Consider the following 23,663-nt stretch of genomic DNA (forward strand, 5'->3'; position numbering starts at 1 on the left):
CCTCCCAAAGTGCTGGGATTACAGGCTTGAGCCACCGCGCCCGGCCCATAATGTTATTATTTTTAAATTAAACATGATTTATTTACTTAGTAAGTGTGTAGTTTTATTCTTTATATATATATATTTATTGCATTTTAGGTTCTGGGGTACATGTAAAGAACATGCAAGATTGTTGCATAGGTACATACATGGCAATGTGGTTTGCTGCCTCCATCCCCATCACCTATATCTGGCATTTCTCCCAGAAATGTTATTTTTTAATAGTAAGCTTTTATAGTATTCCTAGGTAGAAAAGTATTTTTATAGAAACAGTTATTTTCCTTTTTTCTCATGAGTTCATAAAATAGCATTTTATGTCAATTTTTATTATACCTAATACATAAAATCAGTATTCTTTTACGAATTTAGAAGTTTAAGATACACTAAAAATATTTTCAACAATAATGCTCATTCTCAGAGGTAGCGCTGTTGATAGTTCTATGTATTAACTTCCAGACTTAATAAAAATATGTTTACCTTCATTTACACATGGTGTCTCTGGGTGCATGTCTATCAGAAGAGTTTTTAAAATTGTGTTAAATCATACATAACCTAAAATTTTTAGGTATCTAGTTTTGTGGCATTAGTATATTTGCGTTGTTGTACAACCATTATTATCACCATCTAGCTACAGAATTTTTTTTTTTTTTTGAGATGGAGTCTTGCTCTGTTGCCCAGGCTGGAGTACAGTGGTGTGATTGGCTCTCTGCAGCCTCCACTTCCCAGGTTTAAACAATTCTCCTGCCTCAGTCTCCTTAGTTGCTAGGACTACAGGAGCACGCCACCATGCCTGGCTAATTTTTGTATTTTTAGTAGAGATGAGATTTCACCATGTTGGCCAGGCTGGTCTTGAACTCCTGACCTCAAGTGATCTGCCTGCCTTGGCCTCCCAAAGTGCTGGGATTACAGGTGTGAGCCCTGCCTATCTACAGAATTCTTTTCATCTTAGAAAACTGAAACATCACCCTTAAATAGTAATTCCTGATTCTCTTCTTCCTTCAGCTGCTGGCAATGACCACTCTATAATACTTTCTGCCTTTTGAATTTGATCACTCTGAGTATCATATGAATGGAATTATATGGTATTTGTCCTTTTGTGACTGGCTTAGATCACTTAGCATAATTTTTTCAAGGTTCATCCATGTTGAGCCTTATGTTCACAGCACGTGTCAGAGTTTTCTTTTTATGGCCACAGAAGATTCTCTCTCTCTCTTTCTTTTTTTTGAGATGGAGTCTTTCTTTGTTGCCCATGCTGGAGTGCAATGGTGTGGTCTTGGCTCACTACAACCTCCACCTCCTGGGTTCAAGCGATTCTCGTGCCTCAGCCTCCCAAGTAGATGGGATTACAGGCACCCGCCATCATGCCTGGCTAATTTTTGTATTTTTAGTAGAGACAGGGTTTCACCATGTTGGTCAGGCTGGTCTTGAACTCCTGACCTTGTGACCCGCCCACCTCGGCCTCCCAAAGTGCTGGGATTATAGGCGTGAGCCACTGCTTCTTGCCTAATTCACTTGTCTGTATATACCACATTTTTGTCTATCCATTCATCCATCCATGCACACTTAGGTTGTTTCCACTTTTTAGTTATTTGGAATAGTGCTGCTGTTAACACTGGTGTACAAATATCTCTTCAAGACCCTGCTTTTAATTCTTTTGGTTAAATATGTAGGTACATGTTGTGGATCATATGGTAGTTCTTTGTTTAATTTTTTGAGGAACCACACTATATGTTTTCCATAGTGTCTGTACCATTTTACATTCCTACCAGCAATGTACAAGGGTTCTATTTCCCCATATCCTCACCAGTGTTTGCTATTGTGTGTGTGTTTTCTGATACTGGTCATCCTAATAAGTGTGAAGTGTATCTCATTGTGGTTTTGATTTACATTTCTCTAATGATTAGTGATGTTGAGCATCTTTTCATGTACTTATTGATCATTGGTATATCTTCTTTTTTTTTTGAGGCAGAGTTTCACTATCATTGCCCAGGCTGGAGTGCAATGGCACAATCTTGCTTCACTGCAACCTCCGCCTCCTGGGTTCAAGTGATTCTCCTGCCTCAGCTTCCTGAGTAGCTGGGATTACAGGCAAGTGGCCATTTGTATATCTTCTTTGGAGATCTGTCTATTTCAGTTCTTTGCCCAGTTTTGAATTGTTTTTTTTTTTTTTTTAATTGTTGAATTGCAGGAGTTCTTTATGTATTCTGTATATTAATTTCTTATCAGACAGAAATTTCTTATTTTTCATTTCTCTGAAGATGAAATCTGCAAATATTTTCTCTCATTCTGTGGATTGCCTTTTCACTTTGTTGTTGGTGGTGTGTATTTGTTTATTTGAGACAGAGTTTTGCTCTTGTTGCCCAGGGTCCAGGCTGGAGTGCAATGATGTGATTTCAGCTCATCACAACCTCTGCCTCCCAGTTCAAGCTATTCTCCTGCCTGAGCCTCCCATGTAGCTGGGATTACAGTCATGCACCACCATGCCTGGCTAGGTGGTATTTTTTGATGTACAAAAGTTTTTAATTCTGATAAAATCCAGTTTGTCTATTTTTTCTTTTGTTGCCTGTGCTTTTGATATTATATCCAAGAAATCATTGCCAAATCTAAATCATGAAGCTTTTTCTTTGTGTTTTCTTCTAAGAGTTTTATAGTTTTAGCTTTTACATTTAGATATTTGATCCATTTTGAGTTAGTTTTAGTATGTGGTATAAAGTGTGTGATATTTTTACTTGCAGACTGGTTGCGAGAACAGTATTGGAGACTTTATTTTCTGAAATCACTTGAGAGTAACTTGTCGGCATGATGCCTTCTCAACCCTGAACTTATTAATATATCTCCTGCAAATAGGGACATTCTCTTGTAGAAGCCCCAAAACAGCCATTAAAATCAGAAAATTAGCATTGACATTTTACTAGCAGCCATCTTCAGATGCCATTCATAATTTACCAGTTATCTCAAGAAGGTTTTTTTTTTTTTTATTATCATTAAGTTTATTTTATTGTCTCAAGCTCCGCTGAACTCTGGATCCAGGCTGTGTCAATAGGGTAGTGTGATGCCTCCTGTACCTATCTCTGCCTCCTACAGTCCTTTTTATTTATTTTATTTTATTTTTATAATAGAGAAAGGCTCTTGCTATGTTGCTCAGGCTGGTTTCAATCTCCTGGGCTCAAGCAATCTTTCTGCTTCAGCCTCCTGAAGTGCTATTACAAGTGTGAGCCACCACATTTGGCCAAGTCCTTTACCCTCTTCAGAAGGCTTAGCTTGCAGTTTCAGCAGAAGGATAGATTCCCAGGAAGACTGTAAGAGATTTGGAACGCAAGGTGATAATATCAAATACACTGAACTTGACTGTATCCACCATGTTCTGGCTCTAGAGAAATGTGAGTTGCTAGTGAGGTTGGTGCCATTTTCTGTATTTTCTGTACCATGAAGTCCTTCAGAGATCCTGCCCCTGGTCTGCTTGTTCTAAGGCCACAACAGGTTCCCTTTTTCTCTGAAGATGAAATTTAGATCTTTGATTTTTGGAACAACATTTGGTCTCTTGACTCTGGAACACCAATTTCTTTAGCGGGTTGTTCTCTGGAATGAGTCCCAGGGTATGGGTTTTTCATAAATGCCTTGTTGAGAGTACGTAATTGAGAGGTGCTGTAGGTAGTACGACACTGTCTGGCTTCTCTACCAGGTTGATCTTGTTTATGGTTCTGGCTTGATTCCAAAGTCTCAGGTCTGGTCTCTTCTGGAATCTGTGCCTAGTTCTTTGATTCTGAAACCAAATCTGGATTCTTGACTCTTCTGTATTGATTTTTAAGCAAGTTTTTGTTTGATAGCATAATCTGTGTAAAGTTTTTGATTGAAGATATTGATGAGAATTTTCAGTTGATCTTTTGTGAATTTGGTGTGACTGTACCTATGATTTGTTGCTTCCATCTTGTGTGAAGAGTTGTCTTCAGCCATGCTGGAAGCGAGTTCCAAGAAGGTCTTCATAGTGAAAGGATTCTGCCCAGAATTATGCCTTGTATTTGGTTGTCATGTGTCTTTAGCGTCTTTCATTCCAGATCAGTTCCTCAGTCTTTCCTTGAGTTACATGACCTTGACTCTTTGGAAGAATACAGGCCCATTGTTTTGAAGCATGTCCCTTAATTTGGGTTTGATGGTTCCTTAGGGTTAGATTCAGGATGAGTGTGTGTGTGTGTGTGTGTACATGCACTTGTATGTGCACTGGTGTTTGACCTAAATGGTCCTGTACTGCCTATGTTTTTCTGAAACTTGCCTTCTTTCCTACCCTGCAAGGGCATTTGTGTGGTTACATATGCAACTGGATCATTCATTTTAACTGCAAGGTGGGATTCTGTACTATGAATATACTGCATTTTGTGTAGCTCTTTTCCTTTTGATGGATTTCTGGAGTTGTTCACAATTTTTTGCTGTTACTAATGATGATGCAAAAATCCTTTTTTTGCATTTCCTTTTGTGGATCTAGATTTTCTAGGCAATAGAAATGCTCCTTTGTAATGTTTGTTATTGTTTTTAAAACTTGAGGCCGGGCGCGGTGGCTCACGCCTGTAATCCCAGCACTTTGGGAGGCCAAGACGGGTGGATCACGAGGTCAAGAGATCGAGACCATCCTGGTCAACATGGTGAAACCGCGTCTCTACTAAAAATACAAAAATTCAGCTGGGCATGGTGGCGCGTGCCTGTAATCCCAGTTACTCAGGAGGCTGAGGCAGGAGAATTGCCTGAACCCAGGAGGCGGAGGTTGCGGTGAGCCGAGATCGCGCCGTTGCACTCCAGCCTGGGCAACAAGAGCGAAACTCCATCTCAAAAAAAAAAACAAAACAAACAAACAAAAAAAAACAAAACTTGAAGTATTTCCAACATGCTAGAAGTACAGAGAATGGTATAACAACACCTCACTTTTAGCACATGTTAATATGAGCTCTAGAATCTTTAAGTTGATAAAATTATCATTCCATTCAATAAATGGCTAAACTGGGACTTTTACTGGGACTTGTTCTAAGTTGGTATCTCAGTGAGTGAAAATGATTGTTAACTATAAAATTGTCTCAAAACCATGTAGCTTTTTTCAAGAAGGAGTTATTTTGGGAAAAGCAGTCAGGTTTAAAAAACAGAACATGTATACCTCTCAGATGTGACCTGTGAATAAAATACCAGGTAGGCTCAGCCAACTTTTCTTTTATGCTTCTTTCATGTCTTTCTTAATAGAATTTAATAAAATGAAACAGGAGGAGGAATCATCAAAAGTTAAGAATAATAGACCTGAAAGAATTGCTTGGAACCTGTGTAGATTCATTTCTCATCTTGGATCCTTTACTTGGCATCAGGTGAGATGAGACATCCATTCAGGAATCCATTCTAAGTCTATTTTGGTACCCAGGATAGATTTGAGATAAATCAGTTCTATACTGAGGTGTGACATTAGGCAAATCAAGGGAAGGAGGAGGAAAGGAATCAGGTCAGAGCTCAGCTCACTTCACCCAACCATGGGACATGGGGCCCGGCGCAGTGGTACAAGTCTATAATCCCAACACTTTGGGAGCTCGAGGCAGGAGTCGCACATGAGCCCAGGAGTTGGAGACCTGCCTGTGCAACATAGTGAGACTCCATCTCTATAAGTAATAAAAAAAATTACCAGATGTGGTGGTGCACGCATGTAGTCCAGCCAGTCAGAAGGCTGAGGTGAAGAATTGCTTGAACCCAGGAGGTTGAGGCCACAGTGAGCCATGATCATGTGTCTGCACTCCAGCTTGGGCAATACAGTGAGAACTTATCTCTAAGTCAATCAGTCAGTCAATTAATCAGTCAATCAACTGTGGGACATAGAATTCTACAAAGATAGATAGATGAGAGATACAGATAGAAATAAACTCAGGACTCTGAGAGGAGTGCAGTGTCAGGAGTTTTATTGAAACATCTCATTTTTCACCTGCAGAAATGGAAACAGGAAGAACTGGTCTCCTGATTTACATACCTGCAGGGAGAGATCTGTGTGTAACTCTAGAATGCAGTTCCCAGACCAGAAGCAGAGGCTTGTGCCCAGTTGTGTCGTCCCACCAGTTCTGGAAAAATGAGATACACTTAGATACCAGCTCCTGCAAGCTTTGGAGATGTGGCCTCAATACCTAAAATGAAGTCTCTATGCGCCTGTTTGTGGGTGTTTTTGTTTTTAATGTTTAATCACATCCCTAGGAGAATTCCCAGGTTTGCCTGTTAATAGTGGAATACTATACAAAGGAACCAAAGCGGTTTCTTAACATTTACACTACATTGGAATCCTATTCCTGATTGAAATGGTGTTTCACATGAATGTAGCATTCGTTTTAATGTTCTGGTACCTGGGTTATGGGTAAGGATAAAAGGCCTGTGGCCTCCAGCCTGAAAAACAACAGCAACAACAGGAATCACAACTGGGAGTTAGTTTGGGGCTTTGGCAGGTTCATTTTTTATAGTGTTTGAAGCACTATGTATTTAAAGGCAATAAAAATGAAATATCAGTATTTTAGCATATGGCAGAGTGGACATGTTTCAGTCATCAGTTTAAGATTCTGAGCATAGTGTATAAATAGTAATTCCAAGGATATTTTTTCCTTCATCCTTCCTAGAGATGCAGAATGCTTGGCATTTGAAATGAGGCCATCCAGGACCTCAGATTGCTGCTGCAGATAGTGGAGGCCTGTTGGTAGGCGTCTACCTCACATTTATGCCCAAGGCCCTGGGAGAGACCAAAGCAGAAGCAAGGCCTCACTGGACAGGTACAAGGCACTGGCAGGCATGGCACACATTCACTATGTCCTCTGTCTTCATGGCTGTCAAGGCCCGCGATGGGTTGGCAGCTGGCTTAGGTCTGGCATTTGTTCTGTAGATGGCTGAAATGCCCATCATGGAAGAAGAATGTCATCATGGGTTTGCAAGGAAAGGGGCTCTCCGTGTGCAGATGCTTGCTGCTGTGCACACACCTTCCCATGGAGCTTGTGGGCTGCATCTCAGTGTGGAAGACGAGGAGTCCCTGGGCTTCCTGTAGTCCTGAATCTACCATTCACCCCATTTGTCTCTCTATTAAAGGCTGGGGCAATACAAATGATGCTGAGTGTAGCTTTTTCCTTTATTTTTCCTCATGAAAACCCCTCAGGAATTTAAAGAAAGGAAAAGAAGACTAGCCTAAAGCAGGTCTGGGAGTTGGGTGCCTGGGAATTCTGGCAGGACTCCTACCAAGTGACTTTGGTCACATCACAGAACCTCTCGGATTTGGTGTCTTCACGTGTCAGGTTAGAGGGTTGGGCCGGGTGATCCTATGGGGCCTTTCTGGTGCTAGAAACCTGTGACTGTGATGTTGACAGTTGGCCATTCATACATAGGTCTGCCTTCCTCATGTGCCCTCATTGGCTGTCTCTGTTGACAGTGTTTTTCCTTAGGCCTTATTCTTCAGAAGAAACCCACAACCCAACGTGGTTTTGAAATCTCCACTGGGGACCTTTAGGAACTTTGCAGGCGTCAGTCTCTGTGTGTTGATGGAAATCAGATGTCAAGAGAGGAGGGCATGCATGTTAATGAGCCATGTGGACCCGACTGCATTTTAGGCTCATCAGACCTGACCTTCTGAGATGAACCACTTACATTTGGCTTTAACTTGAGCTCAACAGAACAAAGTAAAGCTCTGACAATGGGGGAAAGGAATTCCAACTTTCTCTGCTCTTCTAATCAATCAACCTGAAAGTCTCAAAGGCCAAGTATTTCAGAAATAACAAATGCAAATAACTTAATTTGCATCGTGAATATATATTTTCCAAAATGTGTTGGTGTTTTCATTGGCTTTGAGTGAGAGGCTTATTTCTATACTTGGCCCTTAACTTTACATGTAGAAACTGGGGTGGTTGCCTCCATTTGGTTTCTTTTTGTAAGTATTTATCAACTACTTTTCATGTGCCAGATTGTGTGTGGTAGGTGCTAGAAAGAGCAGTAAGGCATCGTTTCTTTCTTCAACAGCTTGTCCCATGGTGAGACGGAATCACGCTGGGGCAGTTCTGAGAGGATGTTATTTGCCCGGTGCTGAAAGAGTGAGTGGAATACATGGAAACTTGGTGGGGGCTTGGTCAACAGAACAGGTGTCCCTGAGCACAGAACAGAGGTATCTCAAAGGGTGAGGAAGAGGCAGCTGGGTCTGAAAGCTTGGGGCAAGGGTGGTGCCTGCCCAGATCAGGACATGGGCATGGAGCCTTGAGCCTCCTGGAGAATGAAGGCAGGTGAGTCTGATGGGGCGAGAAGGAAGAGGGTGGGGAGGATGATGAGGCTGGAGAAGCAGCCAGACGGTGGTGATGCTGTATCCTGGGAAGGAATTTTACCATGGTCCTTTGGCGGTGGGCAGTGGGCAGCCACTGAGGAGGGTCTGGCAGCGAGGGAAAGGTCCGAAGTACTCTTCAGCTGTGACCCTTTTGTAGCAGATAGATGACAGATAGATTGGACTGGGTGAGGCAAAGGAGGCAGAAGACCCATAAGATGAGAACTGCTGTACTGGGCCAGGGTAGAGAGGAACAGAGCAGGGACAGATAGGCAGGGACTGGGGAGAGTGGTGTCATCAACCTAATTGGGCCCACATCAGGAGCAGGGCTTTGAAAATATCTCTTCTGTTCCCTGAATCACCGTTGGGCCTTGCAGGACCAGTTGTTCTCTTTGTTCACCTGATCTCTTCTCTTTGGTGCTGATAATCTCCCTTAAGTATCCAGTGGCCCTTGGTTTTTGGGTCATATTTGCAGATAAAGGACCAGGTCACTGGTGTAGGAAGCTGGCACGGTCTTCTCTGATACTCTGGCAGGCCTTGCTGGGATGCCAGCTGCAGGATCTGTGGCTGTTGATGGACAGGTGTGCTTAGTACTTGGTAGCTTTGATCTAAGCCACAGGTTCTCAACCTTGAATATGCATTAGAATCACCTGAGTTGCTGTGGAAATTCCCCACAATGACACCAGATTCTCTGGGGGTGGGACCAGAGATGGTTGCATCTGCAGCTGAGTTTGGGAGCAGTGATCTGGGATGTATAGTGAGGGAGCAGGAGGACAAGAGAGTGCCCAGTGCCTTGGTGGGGACCTTTTTCCTTGGCCACCTGCAGGCTGAATTAGAGCATTTTCAGGGCTTGGTGCAGGATGAAAACTGCCAGACTCCTCCTTGTTCAAAAAGCAGTAGAAAAGTACTTTTAAAGGCACTAAAAGGCAAAGGATTTTCCTTTCTTTCATCTCTACACTTGTCGTGGTGCTTTTTATTTTCTATTTTAAGTCATTATAACCAAGGACAAATAAAAAATTTAAATTATTAGCATGAATTCTGCCATTTATATTGTGCAATGCCAGTTTTAAATGCACATTTAACTTGTACGTGGGATGACCAGAATTACACAATTTGTAGTATATAGCTTCTACATCACATGAATTTCATTCTTACCAGAACAGAGGGAACTAACTTATTCCCTTGTTCTGTCTCACACATGTCCTGCCACCACGGTCTTGTTCAGCTCACTGATGAGTCCACAGGGACTGTCAGGACGGAGAGCCATGGGAGCATGTCCAGGGGAAGGGGTGGCTGACACAGGACAAGACTGAGCAAGAAAGATTCTGATGGACTTTCTCAGCCATTCATCTTTCTTAGAATACCATCGTACTTTCTGTGTTCAAGGCAAGTTCTGGTTCAGATGGAAAGTGTGAGCTCTTGTGGCTGTCAGCCCATTGTTACGTAGTTGTAGAAGTAATAACATGCTTACTGTACATGTGAGTTGAGTGTCGCTGGACCCTGATGTATTGTGGGCCCACCCAGTGCTGTGCTCAGTGGACAGCAGGGAAAGGCATCAGAACCCCGTATTGTATGTTATCACTTCTGCTGATGCCCACATGCTGCAGAAGTCCTGTTGGACTAAAATTGGGCTGGATGCAGTGGCTCATGTCTGTAATTCCAGCACTTTGGGAGGTGGAGGCAGGTAGATTGCTTGAACCCAGAAGTTTGAGACTAGACTGGGCAACATAGGGAGACATTGTCTTACAAAATTTAAACAAAACAATGTAAAAGAACTTAGCCCACTGTGGTGGTGCATACCTGTAGTCCCTGCTACTCAGGAGGCTGAGGTGGGAGGATTGCTTGGGCCCGGGAGGTCAAGGCTGCTGTGAGCCGAGATTGCGCCACTGAACTCCAGCGTGGGTGACAAAGCAAGACCCTGTCTCAAAACAAAAACAAAAACAGAAACTCAGAGATAAAATTGTTAACAGTTTCCACATGGCTATAACAGAGCATAAAACTAAATGCAAAACTATTGGAGTGTGGGGCCTTGTGTGCCTGCTCAGGTCACATGCCTGTGAAATCAGCCCTGTCACCCTGTCATGTTGCAGCCTATCATGGCCCTGTCCTCCCTGCCCCCATCTTGGCCGTTTTTCTCCATGATGAAGTCTGCCCCTCACTCTGGACTCCTGGCCTGCATGCTGATCACCCTACTTCATGCTGCAGCTGCCCTGCACTGAACACCCAGTGCCCCACGCTGCTCCACTTCTGACTTCCTTTGTCAGACTTATCTTTTAAAATATTGTCACTGTGTCTATTGGTTGTTTACTTTTTACATTTATTGTCTCCTCTGCCAAAATATAAGTTCCCCTAGGGCAGGGGTCTTAGACCAATTATGGGAAAGCAAGAGGCAGCTCAGAATTGACTGTGTGCTATTTGCTGTGTATGGTTGCAACGTGATAAAACAGCATTACAAGCTAAAGGCAGTTAGGGGATTTCTCAGTAGGTAGGATCCTTACTTTATACCATACCTTAGAATAAATTCAAGTGGAATTAAAGAGATAAATATAATTTTAAAAAATCTCACAGAGGGTACTGACCTTCCTAAATATAAAAATGTATTACACCACTCTAGTAATGCAACAGATGGTGCTGGGAGAGCAGGAGAGAAACCTATTAGCAGACTAGATGAAAGACCTGAAAGAGAACCTGATTATTTATGGGAAGTTGAGAATATAATAAAGGATGCCATTTCAAAGCAGCGGCAAGAGGTGGATTTTCAAAAAAGCTGTTACAACAGCTAGCTAGTTGTATTTTTTTTTTTTTTTTTTGAGATGGAGTCGCAGGCTGGAGTAAAGTGATGTGATCCTGGCTCACTTCTACATTTACCTCCTGGGTTCAAGTGACTCTCCTGCCTCCACCTCCGGAGTAGCTGGGACTGCAGGCATGCACCACCACATCCAGCTAATTTTTGTATTTTTAGTAGAGACAGGGTTTTACTATGTTGGCCAGGCTGGTCTCAAAATCCCGACCTCAGGTGATCCGCCTGCCTCCGCCTCCCAAAGTGCTGGGATTGTAGATGTGAGCTACCACTCCCAGCCAACAGCTGGCTTGTTTTAAAAATTGTTGGTACATAATCCGCCTAGCTGACTTTCTGTGGCTCCTTTGCCTCCAGTATATTCTAATAAAGAGAGGGTTTGTCTTAACCCTCTCATGACTGCCTCCTTGAGAGTTACCTCGTGGCATTTTGCTCCTGGCCAGCGTTAGAACTTTCGGGTCCCTGCATAGGCTGAGCCTTGCACAACCTGGGCCCCTCACAGCCTGGTCCCCTCCCCAAAACAGCACAGTGAAATTTTCAATACTTTTCAAAGCTCCCCAGGTGATTCCTGGGGAGCTTCCAAGCCTCCAAGCTGTAGCTAAGATTGAGAACCATGGTTTTAGTAGGTTCTGGCATCCTTTTGGGGCATAGTCCAAGATCTAGGCTAAGAACACTTCCCCAAAGGATTAGGGCGTAAGACTTGCCAGATTCTTGTAGTTGGGCAGGGATGGAGGTACCTCTGGGGTCTTTCAAATCAGCCCACTTATTTAAAGAGGACAGAATGCCTTCCCAGAGGATCAGAGGTAGGGCCCGTAGCCACTGGTTTCTGCCCCCATCGGCAGTTCAAGCAGGCCAGCAGGCTTCCATGGCTTTTGAGAAGGCCTCATGGCAAAAAGACCTGCAGTGCATGGTGAGGAGTACTGACTATCAGCTGAGCTGGAGCTGACGTGGAACTGTCTGCAGTGGCTGGGGCTGACATCAAGGGCAGGCCCAGGGGAGAGCATGCAGGCACTGAGAAATGTCTGCATTTAGGTCTTTGCATATACTTATGATCCCATCCTTGACATTAAGTGCACTTCTAGGCATTTAGGGGATTTCCAGTAAATATTAGCTGGAAAATAATAGCTATAAAGAATATTCTCTAAAGCAATAAAAGAAAAATGCCATTTTGGTGTTATTAAGTTTATAATCTATAGTCAGGTAGATTAGCTCCTAGGATTAAAAATCAGTCACAATCTTGGATAACATTTTACTTTCTGCTGCCTGCTTGGCTTCTGTTCAGGAACTGGCAGGCTGAGTCTGCAGGGGCCCATCCAGCTTTTTGACCAAGCCAAGTGCAGCCTGGAGGGTCTCAGGGGACCAAAGGACCCTTCTAGGGACACACAAGAAACACTCCTAGCTCTACTTTTGAGCCATGTGTCTCTTCCTGGGCTACCTCATCCTGGGTAGTCTTAGGGGGCTGGCACACATAAATGGACTCTACTAGCTTTGACATTTCCAACCCGCTGGAGGATTTGGGGCTCATTTCTGATGAAGCACTCTCAATTCCAGCTTGTAGACTTGCTTTGGATATCAGGAGTAGCACCCGAATTTCCATCAGTATAAAGCGGTAGAAAGGGAGACACAATAGGAAAAATGCTATTGTGTAGACTGCAAAACTCTATGCAGATATGGGGTGGGATTAAAAATAGTATGATAAATTGTTGATTTTTGCTGAATTTAGAACAGAATGATGGATGCTGTCATATCTGTTTAGGGACTAAATGGCACTGGGGAATAGAGGAGAGAAGTGTTCAGGAGCAGGTGTTGGCTGACACCCTTAAGAAATAGAAGTTTTGCCAGTGTGTCCCCATCTCTACAAAAAACTAGCTTGGCATTGTGGCATGTGCCTGCAATCTGAGCTGTGTGGGAGGCTGAAGTAGGAGTATTACCTGAGCCTGGGAGGTTGAGGCTGCAGTAAGCCAAGATCGCACCACCAAACTCCAGCCTGAGTGACAGAGCGAGTCCCTGTCTCAGGAAAAAAACCAAACGGATTTATAAATTAGCTGTCTTTGAACTTAACTATTAATCTAAAGTATGCTAATATATGAAAGTGGTAGTTATGTTTGATTTTTGAGTGTGAAATAGGAATACCTAAAAAATTAATGTAGCTTATGAAATTTAAATAATTTTATTTATTAATGGCTTATAATTACTGTGAGAGGTATATGAGCTAAAAAGATAAATAGCGTACTTGTTTAACACTTAGACAGTGGTTAATTCATAAGCTTCTAATCAGACTTCCCTCTTTGGTTAGTAGCTCTGGCATTCTTTCCAAAAGTTTATTTACTTTTTAATAATAAAATGTTAGAAAACTGTTGTTTTAGAAATGTGTAACTCCAAAAGTAAACCTTGCTTTTGAAAAATGAAATTGTTATATGTGAAGGAGGATTATAATAACAGAGCATCATTGTTAATAAAAACACATTTGAGAACAAACAGTTTTGAAGTTTCAAATCCATGCACATGACCCTCACAGCCATCATGAGAGGGGAGGGGCGTGGTGATGGCATCAAATGACTTGTTCAAGGTCATGTGACATGGCTAAGTGAGAGAGCTGGTCCCCAGTAGAAGACAGTCTTTCAGGTTGCAGTGCTTCAGATTTTTTCTGACTGAATTTCCCTAAGTGTGATTTTTTCCAATTTATAATATGGTCTGTTTAAACAAATAAAGCTCCAGAATTTCTCAGGCCAATGGGTGGCTGATATGGTTTGGCTGTGTCTTCACCCAACTCTCATCTTGAATTTTATAATAGCTCCCATAATCTCCCCATGTTGTGGGAGAGACCCAGTGGGAGGTAATTGAATCATGGGGGAGGGTTTTCCCGTGCCATTCTCATGATAGTCTCATGAGATCTGTTGGTTTTATAAAGGGGAGTTCCCCTGCACACGCTGTCTTGCCTGCCGCCATCTAAGACGTGCCTTTGCTCCTCCTTCAACTTCTGCCATGATTATGATGAGGCCTCCCCAGCCTTGTGGAACTGTGAGTCCATTAAACCTCTTTTTTAAAAATAAATTACCCAGTCTTGAATATTTCTTCATAGCAGTATGAAAATGGACTAATGCAGTGGCACTGGGTCCTCCAGGAGTGAGCTGCTCTGGAAAGTATTCAAGTCCTCACCCCTTGGTCTTCAAAGGCTAGCTCAGTTCAGTGTAGTTGCAGGGGTTTACAGGTCTATCTGTGGACTCTCTCCCCAAAGGTGGGATGGTGTTAAGGAGAATCTCTTAGCACCTGCGTGCAAAGCCATTGTTCAGTGCTTACCCGCTTACCCCTTCTGTTGTGTTTCTCCAGGCCAGAGCTCTGGAAGTCACACTGGCTCTCCAGAACCCGTATTTTTCACTGTCAGAAACATTCTCTGTATTTGATGGGCTGGGAAAAATAATCTATTCAATCTGAGAAATCTCATTTAAAAAAAAAATCTGTTGAGTAAAAGGATAAGTTGGTAAGGGAGGCTTTGGTTTTATACATATGCAAATAAAAGTCTCTCACATTGTTAAAAGAACCTTTTTTTTTTCTTTTTTAAAAAGCGTTAATATTAATAGTGCATTTAGAGTGAGATTACATTATTATTTTAGTAAGTATTCATGATTCAGAAAATTAACAAATGCTTATGGATCATGCTTATGTATTTTATTTTAACCTGTAGTTTGGAATAAAGTTATTTCAAAGAGTGTTTTTGGTTATTAGAATGTTTAGCTACATTATGGTATAACATTTAAATTTAATTTCAGTAACAACAAAACAAGAACCCAGAATTATAGGATCTGTAATACAGCCTAGGAAATGAGGTTTGGTGGAAATGCTTTCAATTTAGTATCTTTGTTTTTCAAACAAGGTTATGAACTCTCTTCAATTAATCTAGATACAGATAGCTTCGATTACTACTGAATTTATGTGAATGATTATAGTAGACTAATGAGTTTATCTGTTAGCAACCCATTCTGACCAGTGATGTACTAGGCCAATTGCTTTTTCAGTGTGAGTTCGTTTTCTTGCTTCTTTTAGTGAGAGTGATAATTTCTGTTTATTGCAAGAGTAGGTCTGTTTTAATTATGGCATTTTTTTCTGAAATACTTATTTTTAAAACTTTGTATTATAGGAAACTTCAAACTCACATAAATAGAGGGGATATTTATGTGTACAATGGGCCACCATGTACCTATCATCCTGTATCAGCAATTATCAGCCATCACAGAAAGTGCATGGGCCTTCCTGTAACGTGGCAGGGCTGTAAGCTGGACAATTGAAAGCCTTGCTGGAGGGGAGCATTATAGGTGCAGCACACATCACATCAGGGGGAACACCTGGGAGTCCCCAGAAGGTAGTATTTCATTGAATGGCCATATTCTTTTCCTAATTGATGAGCATTTCATTTGTTTTCTTTTTTTTTCTTGAGACAGAGTTTCACTCTTGTTACCCAGGCTGGGGTGCAATGGCACGATCTTGGCTCACTGCAATCTCCGCCTCCCAGGTTCAAGTGATTCTTCCGTGTCAGCCTCCCGAGTAGCTGAGATTACAGGCATGTGCCACCACCAGGCCCAGCTAATTTTTTGTATTTTTAGTAGAGATGGGTTTCACCGTGTTGGCCAGGTTGGTCTCGAACTCTCGACCTCAGATGAGCCACCCATCTAAGCCTCCAAGAGTGCTGGGATTATCGGTGTGAGCCACTACACCCGGCCTCATTTCTTTTCTTTTCTTTTTCCTAACATAGGCAGTGTGGCAGTATTTGTAAGTATTTGCTTACTTCTGTTTTCTTTGTAGGAAATGGAGGAAACATCTAGAAATAAAGGAGGCTTGGATATTTTCTTTGTTCTCTACAAAGATTTTATTGTGACTTGATAAGTTTTAGCACTTTGGTTTTTTTCTTAGACATTCTAGCTTAATTATTTTCTAAATGTAGCTGTTTTTATAGGGATTATCTTAAGAAATGCTAGTTGTCACAGCAGACAGACTCAGAAATCTCTATGGCTTAACACAATAAAAGTTAATCTCGCTAAAGTACTACATGGTTTGGCAGGAGCCTACTCCATTTGTTGACTGAGGAATCTAGGCTTTGTCCGGCTTGTGTCACCAGACTCCTGGTCTGGGAAAAGGGGTCTGTCTGGTGGTACCTCACTGACTCTTAGACGTCATCTCTACTTATGTTCTCATTCACTTCCTGGGAGGCTGACTGGGAACATACAGGAGCACTTGGATGCTGGGGGAACACTGTCTACCTCGCCCCTTCAGTCGTCAGAGAAAGTGCCATTGTATATTTGATAGCTCTTGGCCCTGCAGCCCCCATATAGCTAACACCACACACCCATACACTTGAAGTCTTTTGTTCACCAGAGAGTAGGAGGTTTGAAATCAAGCTTAGACTCCACATGTTTCTCAGTACCTTTCTTGGTCGTGACCATGGCAGAACAGCCTCTCCAAGTGCATCCTGGAAAACTGGCATCAGAGCCTTTCAGTAAATGGGCTTAGTGTCATTTAAATTTTAATGGCAATATTCTTTTTTGTTGTTACTTTAAATGAATTCCATTTTTTAAACTTTTAAACTTTGAAATAATTTGTCATACAAAAAAGTTGCAAAAATAGGATGCAGATCACATTTATAGCTTTATTTAACTTTCCTCAATGGTTGTTTTTTTCGTAACTATAATATAATGATGTAAACCAGGAAATTAACATTGATACAACACTAATCCACAGATGTTTGAATTTTGTCAAAGGCAATACTATTATAACTAAAGCAAAAGTCATTCTCAGGTTCCAGTTTGTACATCCCATCACCTATGGGTAGTCTTTCTTTGGTCACAGGGACCCCTTACTCCACAAATGAGCAGGATGCACTGAGAGTGCCTACTTTGCCCAGTAGCAGGTAATGTAGCACTGGACCTTATTTGTAGTTTATGCGTTACCATTTATACATTACTACTCTGTTGGCAACGTGCTGAAAAAAAAAAACAAAAACAAAAACAAGGGGGAAGGATGATAGCCCTTCTTATTTATTAGAAAATAGACAAAGAACCTCTAGCAGTCTTAGAGACTTTGGAGATAAAAATGACTTAGAACTCAGACCATCACTTTTTCACAATCTTTCCATTTCTTTTGGCCAGAGATAGCATCTCTAACCTTAGCTAATTGGGTTGCCTAAATGTGGGCTTGGCCAACAAAAGGAGCAGAGTGAGGGAGTCCAGATTACCCAGCAGAAAATCATTCTCACCACTGCCTTAATTCAAGTCAGCATGCACTTATTGATTGTCTACTGAGTGCTTGGAATCTTAGAAAGAAATACGTGTATGTCTATTAGTTATCTATCACTGTGTAACAAATTACCTCAAACTTAGTGGCTTAAAACAAAAAACATATAGTATCTCATGCAGATTCTGTGAGTCAAGAATTCAGGAGAGGCTTTGCTGGGCAGTTGGCAGGGGGCTCAGTTCTTCCCCACATGTGCCTCCCCATAGGCCTGCTTGATGTAGCCTATGACATGGTGCTGGCTTCCCCCACAGTGGGCAGTTCAAGGTGGAGCCTACAACGTCCTTCAGGGCCTCACCTTGCAAATCACACACACATTTCCACAATATTCTTTTGGCTACACAATTCAGCCTTATTCAATATTAGAGGGAAGTACACAGGGCCTGAATACCAGGAGGCGAGGTACGTAGGGCATGTCTTGGAGGCTGGCTACCACAGTGGTAGAAAGAGAACTGACATGGCTCTGTGACACTAATAGGTTTGCTTGTTAAACATTATTTCTGTCTATAAAAAGTATTTATTAAGTCCCCTTTCCATGTAGATATTGGGGGAAGAACATTCTAGGCAGAGGGCATAATAGTCTGAGAAGTGTGTGTGTTTTTTTTCCCCACCCCTGTGTGTTGTTGTTTTTTTTAAAGATTTAACTATAGGTCTAAATACCAAGCTATAGTTAGTCTCTCTTCTATTTATACTTAATTTCTAATAATTAAAAGTTTGTCATGCTTTATGTCTTTGCCATAGATATAAATAGATGAAAAGGTAGATGAACTTTGATGTTCTTTACTGAGATGAAGTCATTGTTCTAGCCAGTTTCACTTTTCAATGTCCGTTAATGGTTTGTAGTTCAAGTGCAACCCCATGTAAACACATAGGTAACTTGGTTAGTAAGATGAGGAAGATCTCTGACTTTACTTTTTCCTATTCTACTGGTTAAACATGACTGACATATTAATGTACCTGTTTCACAAAACGAGTATTTATTAACACTCCCTATGTTAGCATCAAAGAAGAAAGTTTTGGTACAAGCAGCCTTACCTACTTCTGTGGGGGTGGGACACTGATTAGCAGTTGATGTGACTGTGTGGTGCAGATCGAGCCCTGCACTTAGAGAAGCAGCCCCCTGATGCCCCAGGCTTGGGTATGGCATCTCACAGCTTTGGATAGGTCACTTACCTCTCTGTAGAAAGGTGGGCACATTTGTGGACTCTATAGAAAGAGTGGCGTCTGGCACATTTTAGGAAATGAAAATGCACTTTATTATTTGTAGTTCTAAGATAGCTAAATGAATTCTTAGAAAAAAGAAAAAGAAAAAACAGGCAGGTGTGGTGGCTTATGCCTGTAATCCCAGCACTTTGGGTGGCTGAGGTGAGTGGATCATGAGGTAAAGAGATGGAGACCATCTTAGCCTACATGGTGAAACCCCATCTCTACTACAAATACAAAAATTAGCTGGGTGTGGTGGCGCATACCTATAGTCCCAGCTACTAGGGAGGCTGAGGCAGGAGAATTGCTTGAACTCGGGAGGCAGAGGTTGCAGTGAGCTGAGATAACGCCACTGTACTCCAGCCTGGCAACAGAGTGAGACTCTATCTCAAAAAAAAAAAAAAAAAAAAAAGAAAGAAAGGCATAAGCATAGAGAGCTCAAATGTGCATGGCTGCTTTCTTTTTTTTACTGTTTGCCAGATGCTGTTTTTTTTTTTTTTTTTTTAATTATTTTCTCTCTCTGTATTTATTTTATTATACTTTAAGTTCTGGGATACATGTGCAGAACGTGCAGGTTTGTTACATAGGTATACATGTGCCATGGTGGTTTGCTACACCATCAACCCATCGTCTACATTAGGTATTTCTCCTAATGCTATCCCTCCCCTATTCCCCCGACTTCCCAACAGGCCCCAGTGTGTGAGGTTCCCCTCCCTGTGTCCATGTCTTTTCATTGTTCAATACCCACTTATGAATGAGAACATGTGGTGCTTGGTTTTCTGTTTCTGTGTTAGTTTGCTGAGAATGATGGTTTCCAGCTTCATCCATGTCCCTGCAAAGGACATGAACTTGTCCTTTTTTATGGCTGCATAATATTCTGTGGTGTATATGTGTCACATTTTCTTTATCCAGTCTATCATTGATGGATATTTGGGTTGGTTCCAAGTCTTTGCTATTGTGAACAGTGTCACAATAAACATGTGTGCATGTGTCTTTATAACAGAATGATTTATAATCCTTTGGATATATATCCAGTAATGGGATTGCTGGATCAAATGGTATTTCTGTTTCTAAATCCTTGAGTAATTGCCACACTTCTTTCACAATGGTTGAACTAATTTACATTTCCACCAACTGTGTAAAAGCCTTCCTATTTCTCCACATCCTTTCTAGCATCTGTTATTTCCTGTCTTTTCAATGATCAACATTCTAACTGGTGTGAGATGGTATTTCATTGTGGTTTTGATTTGCATTTCTCTGATGACCAATGATGATGAGCTTTTTTTCATATGTTTGTTGGCCACATAAATGTCCTCTTTTAAGAAGTGTCTGTTCATATCCTTTGCCCAGTTTTTGTTGGGGTTGTTTGTTTTCTTCTTGTACATTTGTTTAAGTTCCTTGTAGATTTTGGATATTAGCCCTTGGTCAGATAGATAGCTTGCAAAAATTTTCTCCCATTCTGTAGGTTGCCTGTTCACTCTGATGGTAGTTTTTTTTGCTGTGCAGAAGCTCTTTAGTTTAATTAGATCCCGTTTGTCTATTTTGGCTTTTGTTGCCATTGCTTTTGGGGTTTTAGTCATGAAGTCTTTGCCCATGCCTATGTCCTGAATGGTTTTGCCTTGGTTTTCTTCTAGGGTTTTTATGGTTTTAGGTCTTATGTTTAAGTCTTTAATCCATCTTGAGTTACTTTTTGTATTAGATGTAAGCAGCAGTCCAGTTTCAGTTTTCTGCATATGGCTAGCCAGTTTTCCCAACACCATTTATTAAATAGGGAATCCTTTCCTCATTGCTTGTTTTTGTCAGGTTTGTCAAAGATCAAATGGTTGTAGATGTGTGGCATTATTTCTTAGGCCTCTGTTCTGTTCCATTGGTCTATATCTCTGTTTTGGTACCAGTACCATGCTGTTTTGGTTACTGTAGCCTTGTAGTGTAGTTAGAAGTCAGGTAGCATGATACCTCCAGCTCTGTTCTTTTTGCTTAGGATTTTCTTGGCTATGCAGGCTCTTTTTTGGTTCCCTATGAAATGTAAGTAGTTTTTTCTAATTCTGTGAAGAAAGTCAATGGTAGCTTGATGGGGATAGCATTGAATCTATAAATTCCTTTGAGTAGTACGGCAGTTTTCACGATATTGATTCTTCCTATCCATGAACATAGAATGTTTTTATATTTGTTTGTGTCTTCTCTTATTTCCTTGAACAGTGGTTTGTAGTTCTTCTTGAAGAGGTCCTTCACATCCCTTGAAATTTGTATTCCTAGGTACTTTATTCTCTTTGTAGCAATTGTGAATGGGAGTTCACTAATGATTTGAATCTCTATTATTGGTGTATAGGAATGCTTGTGTTTTTTTGCTCATTGATTTCGTATCCTGAGACTTTTGCTGAAGTTGTTTATCAGCTTAAGGAGATTTTGGGCTGAGACAGTAGGGTTTTCTAAATATGCAGTCATGTCATCTGCAAAGAGAGACAATTTGACTTCCTCTTTTCCTAATTGAATACCCTTTATTTCTTTCTCTTGCCTGATTGTCCTGGCTAGAACTTCCAATACAATGTTGAATAGGAGTGGTGAGAGAGGGCATCTTTGTCTATTGCTGGTTTCAAAGGGAATGCTTCCAGCTTTGGCCCATCCGGTATAATATTGGCTGTAGGTTTGTCATAAATAGTTCTTGTTATTTTGAGATATGTTCCATCAATACCTAGTTTATTGAGAGTTTTTAGCATGAAGCAGTGTTGAATTTTATTGAAGCCCGTTTCTGCATCTGTTGAGATAATCATGTGATTTTTGTCATTGGTTCTTTTTATATGATGGATGACGTTTATTGATTTGTGTATGTTGACCCATCCTTGCATCCCAGGGATGAAGCTGCCTTGATTGTGGTGAATAAGCTTTTTGATGTGCTGCTGGATTTGGTTTACCCATATTTTATTGAGGATTTTCGCATCAATGTTTGTCAGGGATATTGGCCTGAAATTTTCCTTTTTAGTTGTGTGTCTGCCAGGTTTTGGAATCAGGGTGATGCTGGCATCATAAAATGAATGAGGGAGGAGTCCTTCTTTTTCTTTTGTTTGGAAAAGTATTAAAAGGAATGGTACCAGCTCTTCTTTGTACCTCTGGTAGAATTCAGCTGTGAATTTGTCTGATCCTCGGCTTTTTTTGGTTGGTAGGCCATTAATTATTACTTCAATTTCAGCATTTGTTATTGGTCTATTCAGGGATTTGACTTCTTCCAGGTTTAGTCTTGGGAGGGTGTATGTGTTCAGGAATTTATCCATTTCTTCTAGATTTTCTTTTTTTTTTTTTTTTTTTTTTTTTTTTTTTTTATCTTATTGTCACATCTTCTAGATTTTCTAGTTTATTTGTGTAGAGGTGTTTATAGTATTCTCTGATGGTAGTTTGTATTTCTGTGGGCTCAGTAGTGATATCCCCTTTATCATTTTTTATTTTGTCTATTTGATTCTTCTCTCTTTTCTTATTAGTCTGGCTAGCAGTCTATTTTACTAATCTTCAAAAAACCAGCTCCTGGATTCACTGATTTTTTTTTTTTGAAGGGTTTTTTGTGTCTCTGTCTCCTTCAGTTCTGCTCTGATCTTAGGTATTTCTTGTTTTCTGCTAGCTTTGAATTTGTTTGCTCTTGCTTCTCTAGTTGTTTTAATTGTGATGTTAGGGTGTCGATTTTAGATCTTTCCTGTTTTCTCCTGTGGGCATTTAGTGCTATAAGTTTCCCTCTAAACACTGCTTTCGCTGTGTCCCAGGGATTATGGTACGTTGTGTCTTTGTTCTCATTGGTTTCAAAGAACTTATTTATTTCTGCCTTAATTTTGTTATTTACCTAGTAGTCATTCAGGAACAAGTTGTTCAGTTTCCATGTAGCTGTGCAGTTTTGAATGAGTTTCTTAATCCTGAGTTCTAATTTGATTGCCCTGTGGTCTGAGAGACTGTTTGTTATGATTTCTGTTCTTTTGCATTTGCTGAGGAGTGTTTTACTTCCAATTATGTGGTTGAACTTAGAATTTCTAAGTGTGATGTGGTGCTGAGAAGAATTTATATTCTGTTGATCTGGGGTGGAGCATTGTGTAGATGTCTATTCAGTCTGCTTGATCCAGAGCTGAGTTCAAGTCCTTTAAGAATATCCTTGTTAATAGTGGGAGACTTTCACACCCCATTGTCAATATTAGACAGATAAATGAGACAGAAAATTAGCATGACTGCTTTCTTAAGAAGGATTTATCATTTCAAAACTAATACTTTTTGTATATTTCTTAAAAAAGTTTTTGAAAAGTGAAACAAACATCTTTTCTTTCTGGGATGTAGTCTGATGAACCCAAGCCCGAGTCAGGTGCTAATGAACTTGGTCAAAAGCAGTGCCTGGCACCAGTTTGCATCTTTGGCTCTGTTGCTCCCACTGAGAGTTCCCACGCTGACCTGGGGAGGGGAAGATGAGAGCTCTCCCATTCTCCTGTCTTTGCAGACTCTTTCCTCCTTCCTTTCATGAACCGCCACAAGTACATGTGCCCTTTCCATTATATTCATGATGTTTAATTACTCTTTTGTCATATCAACTTAAGCTTGAAATTGAGATTACTTGACCATATCTTTTAATGTCATGCTCAGGTTTAATTTTTTAAATGTTATCTGTTATAGAGTTTTTTATGGTTAATCAAAAAAATATATTTTTAAAGAATCAGTTTATATCCTTTGCAGGGACATGGATGAAGCTGGAAACTATCATCCTCAGCAAACTTAACACAGGAATGGAAAACCAAACACTGCGTGTTCTCACTCATAAGTGGGAGTTGAACAGTGAGCCCACATGGACACAGGGAAGAGAGCATCACACACCGGGGCCTGTTGGGGGTTGTGAGGAGAGCATTAGGACAAATACCTAATGCATATGGGGCTTAAAACCTAGATGACAGGTTGATAGGTGCAGCAACCACCGTGCCACATGTATACTTAGGTAACAAACCTTCATGTTCAGCACATGTATACACAACGTGAAAGAAAGAAAGAAAGAAAGAAAGAAAGAAAGAAAGAAAGAAAGAAAGAAAGAAA

General features: G+C 41.0%; 1 protein-coding gene and 1 pseudogene across 2 annotated transcripts in view; one reads left to right on the forward strand and one right to left on the reverse strand.

The window, feature by feature from the left end:
- Positions 1-3,993, reverse strand: part of LOC116530190 — a 5,507-nt pseudogene extending 1,514 nt beyond the window's left edge.
- Positions 1-23,663, forward strand: part of DTD1 (D-aminoacyl-tRNA deacylase 1) — a 159,854-nt gene that overhangs the window by 47,791 nt on the left and 88,400 nt on the right. The gene's annotated exons all lie outside the window — the stretch shown is intronic.

The sequence above is a fragment of the Sapajus apella genome, unplaced genomic scaffold (assembly GCF_009761245.1).
Source record: "Sapajus apella isolate SASKATOON/1434 unplaced genomic scaffold, GSC_monkey_1.0 scaffold65, whole genome shotgun sequence".
NCBI lineage: Eukaryota > Metazoa > Chordata > Mammalia > Primates > Cebidae > Sapajus > Sapajus apella.